Genomic DNA, 3,742 nt, shown 5'->3' with positions numbered 1-3,742 from the left:
TCCGTGCCTCGCTGTGTGTGTGTGTTTCCCTCCCTCGCTGCGTGTGTGTGTCCCTCACTCGCTGCGTGTGTGTGTCCCTCCCTCGCTGTGTGTGTGTGTGTGTCCCTCCCTCGCTGCGTGTGTGTGTCCCTCCCTCGCTGTGTGTGTGTCCCTCCATCGCTGTGTGTGTGTCCCTCCCTCGCTGTTTGTGTGTCCCTCCCTCGCTGTGTGTGTGTGTGTCCCTCCCTCGCTGCGTGTGTCCCTCCCTCGCTGTGTGTTTGTGTGTCCCTCCCTCGTTGCGTGTGTGTGTCCCTCCCTCGCTGTATGTGTGTGTGTCCCTTCCTCGCCGTGTGTGTGTGTTTCCCTCCCTCGCTGTGTGTGTGTCCCTCCCTCGCTGTGTGTGTGTGTGTCCCTCCCTCGCTGTGTGTGTGTGTCCCTCCCTCGCTGTGTGTATGTGTCCATCCCTCGCTGTGTGTGTGTGTATCCCTCCCTCGCTGTGTGTGTGTGTCCGTCCCTCGCTGCGTGTGTGTGTGTATCCATCCCTCGCTGTGTGTGTGTGTCCCTCCCTCGCTGTGTGTGTGTGTCCCTCCCTCGCTGTGTGTGTGTGTGTCCCTCCCACGCTGGGTGTATGTGCCCTCCCTCGCTGTGTGTGTGTGTGTACCTCCCTCACTGTGTGTGTGTGTGTCCGTCCCTCGCTGCGTGTATGTATGTCCCTCCCTCGCTGTGTATGTGTGTCCCTCCCTCGCTCTGTGTGTGTGTCCCTCCCTCGCTGTGTGTGTGTGTCACTCCCTTGCTGTGTGTGTGTCCCTGCCTCGCTGCGTGTGTGTGTCCCTCCCTCGCTGTGTGTGTGTGTTCCTCCCTCGCTGTGTTTGTGTGTCCCTCCCTCGCTGTGTATGTGTGTGTCCCTCCCTCGCTGTGTGTGTCCCACCCTCGCTGTGTGTGTGTGTGTCACTCCCTGGCTGTGTGTGTGTCCCTGCCTCGCTGCGTGTGTGTGTCCCTCCCTCGCTGTGTGTGTGTGTTCCTCCCTCGCTGTGTTTGTGTGTCCCTCCCTCGCTGTGTGTGTGTGTGTCCCTCCCTCGCTGTGTGTGTATCCCTCCCTCGCTGTGTGTGTGTGTGTCCCTCCCTCGCTGTGTGTGTGTGTCCCTCCCTCGCTGTGTTTGTGTCCCTCCCTCGCTGTGTCTGTGTGTGTCCCTCCCTCGCTGCGTGTGTGTGTCCCTCCCTCGCTGTGTGTGTGTGTCCCTCCCTCGCTGTGTGTGTGTCCCTCCCTCGCGGTTTGTGTGTCCCTCCCTCGCTGTGTGTGTGTTTCCCTCCCTCGCTGTGTGTATGTCCCTCCCTCGCTGTGTGAGTGTGTCCCTCCCTCGCTGCGTGAGTGTGTCCCTCCCGCGCTTTGTGTGTGTGTCCCTCCCTCGCTGTGTGTGTGTGTCCCTCCCTCGCTGTGTGTGTGTCCCTCCCTCGCTGTGTGTGTGTGTGTCCCTCCCACCCTGCGTGTATGTGTCCCTCCCTCGCTGTGTGTGTGTGTGTCCCTCCCTCACTGTGTGTGTGTGTGTCCCTCCCTCGTTGCGTGTGTGTGTCCCTCCCTCGCTGTGTGTGTGTGTCCCTCCCTCGCCGTGTGTGTGTGTTTCCCTCCTCGCTGTGTGTGTGTCCCTCCCTCGCTGTGTGTGTGTGTGTCCCGCCCTCGCTGTGTGTGTGTGTCCCTCCCTCGCTGTGTGTATGTGTCCATCCCTCGCTGTGTGTGTGTGTATCCCTCCCTCGCTGTGTGTGTGTGTCCGTCCCTCGCTGCGTTTGTGTGTGTCCCTCCCTCGCTGTGTGTGTGTGTCTCCCTCCGTCGCTGCGTGAGTGTGTCCCTCCCTCGCTTTGTGTGTGTGTCCCTCCCTCGCTCTGTGTGTGTGTCCCTCCCTCGCAGTGTGTGTGTGTCCCTCCCTCGCTGTGTGTGTATCCTTCCCTCGCTGTGTGTGTGTGTGTGTCCCTCCCTCGCTGTGTGTGTGTGTGTCCGTCCCTCACTGTGTGTGTGTCCCTCCCTCGCTGTGTGTGTGTGTGTCCCTCCCTCGCTGCGTGTGTGTGTACCTCCCTCGCTGTGTGTGTGTCGCTCCATCGCTGTGTGTGTGTCCCTCCCTCGCTGTTTGTGTGTCCCTCCCTCGCTCTGTGTGTGTGTGTCCCTCCCTCGCTGCGTGTGTCCCTCCCTCGCTGTGTGTGTGTGTGTCCCTCCCTCGCTGTGTGTGTGTGTCCCTCCCTCGCCGTGTGTGTGTGTTTCCCTCCCTCGCTGTGTGTGTGTCCCTCCCTCGCTGTGTGTGTGTGTGTCCCTCCCTCGCTGTGTGTGTGTGTCCCTCCCTCGCTGCGTGTGTGTGTCCCTCCCTCGCTTTGTGTGTGTCCCTCCATCGCTGTGTGTGTGTCCCTCCCTCGCTGTTTGTGTGTCCCTCCCTCGCTCTGTGTGTGTGTGTCCCTCCCTCGTTGCGTGTGTGTGCCCTCCCTCTTTGTGTGTTTGTGTCCCTCCCTCGCCGTGTGTGTGTGTTTCCCTCCCTCGCTGTGTGTGCGTCCCTCCCTCGCTGAGTGTGTGTGTGTCCCGCCCTCGCTGTGTGTGTGTGTCCCTCCCTCGCTGTGTGTATGTGTCCATCCCTCGCTGTGTGTGTGTGTATCCATCCCTCGCTGTGTGTGTGTGTCCGTCCCTCGCTGCGTTTGTGTGTGTCCCTCCCTCGCTGTGTGTGTGTGTCCCTCCCTCGCTGCGTGTGTGTGTGTATCCATCCCTCGCTGTGTGTGTGTGTCCCTCCCTCGCTGTGTGTGTGTGTCCCTCCCTCGCTGTGTGTGTGTGTGTCCCTCCCACGCTGCGTGTATGTGTCCCTCCCTCGCTGCGTGTGTGTGTCTCTCCCTCGCTGCGTGTGTGTGTCACTCCCTCGCTGCGTGTGTGTGTCCCTCCCTCGCTGCGTGTGTGTCTCTCCCTCGCTGCGTGTGTGTGTCACTCCCTCGCTGCGTGTGTGTCTCCCTCCCTCGCTGTGTGTGTGTGCCCCTCCCTCGTTGCGTGTGTGTGTCCCGCCCTCGCTGTGTGTGTGTGTGTGTGTCACTCCCTCGCTGTGTGTGTGTGTGTCCCTCCCTCGCTGCGTGTGTATGTCCCTCCCTCGCTGCGTGTGTGTGTGTGTGTGTCCCTCCCTCGCTGCGTGTGTGTGTCCCATCCCTCGCTGCGTGTGTGTGTGCGCCCCTCCCTCGCTGTGTGTGTGTGTCCCTCCCTCGCTGTGTGTGTGTGTCCCTCCCTCGCTGTGTGTATGTCCCTCCCTCGCTGTGTGTGTGTGTGTCCCTCCCTCGCTGTGTGTGTGTCCCTCCCTCGCTGCGTGTGTGTGTCCCTCCCTCGCTGTGTGTGTATTTCCCTCCCTCGCTGTGTGTGTGTGTCCCTCCCTCGCTGTGTGTGTGTCCCTCCCTCGCTGTGTGTGTGTGTGTCCCTCCCTCGCTGTGTGTGTGTGTGTCCGTCCCTCACTGTGTGTGTGTCCCTCCCTCGCTGTGTGTGTGTGTGTCCCTCCCTCGCTGCGTGTGTGTGTCCCTCCCTCGCTGTGTGTGTGTCCCTCCATCGCTGTGTGTGTGTCCCTCCCTCGCTGTTTGTGTGTCCCTCCCTCGCTCTGTGTGTGTGTGTCCCTCCCTCGCTGCGTGTGTCCCTCCCTCGCTGTGTGTGTGTGTGTCCCTCCCTCGTTGCGTGTGTGTGTCCCTCCCTCGCTGTGTGTGTGTGTCCCTCCCTCGCCGTGTGTGTGTGTTTCCCTCCCTCGCTGTGTTTGTGTCCCTC

Source organism: Chiloscyllium plagiosum, unplaced genomic scaffold (genome assembly GCF_037043375.1).
Source record: "Chiloscyllium plagiosum isolate Xiang-an unplaced genomic scaffold, Cpla_swu_hap1 HiC_scaffold_39, whole genome shotgun sequence".
NCBI lineage: Eukaryota > Metazoa > Chordata > Chondrichthyes > Orectolobiformes > Hemiscylliidae > Chiloscyllium > Chiloscyllium plagiosum.
The sequence above is the reverse complement of the archived record's forward strand: the minus strand, read 5'-3'. Positions refer to the sequence as shown.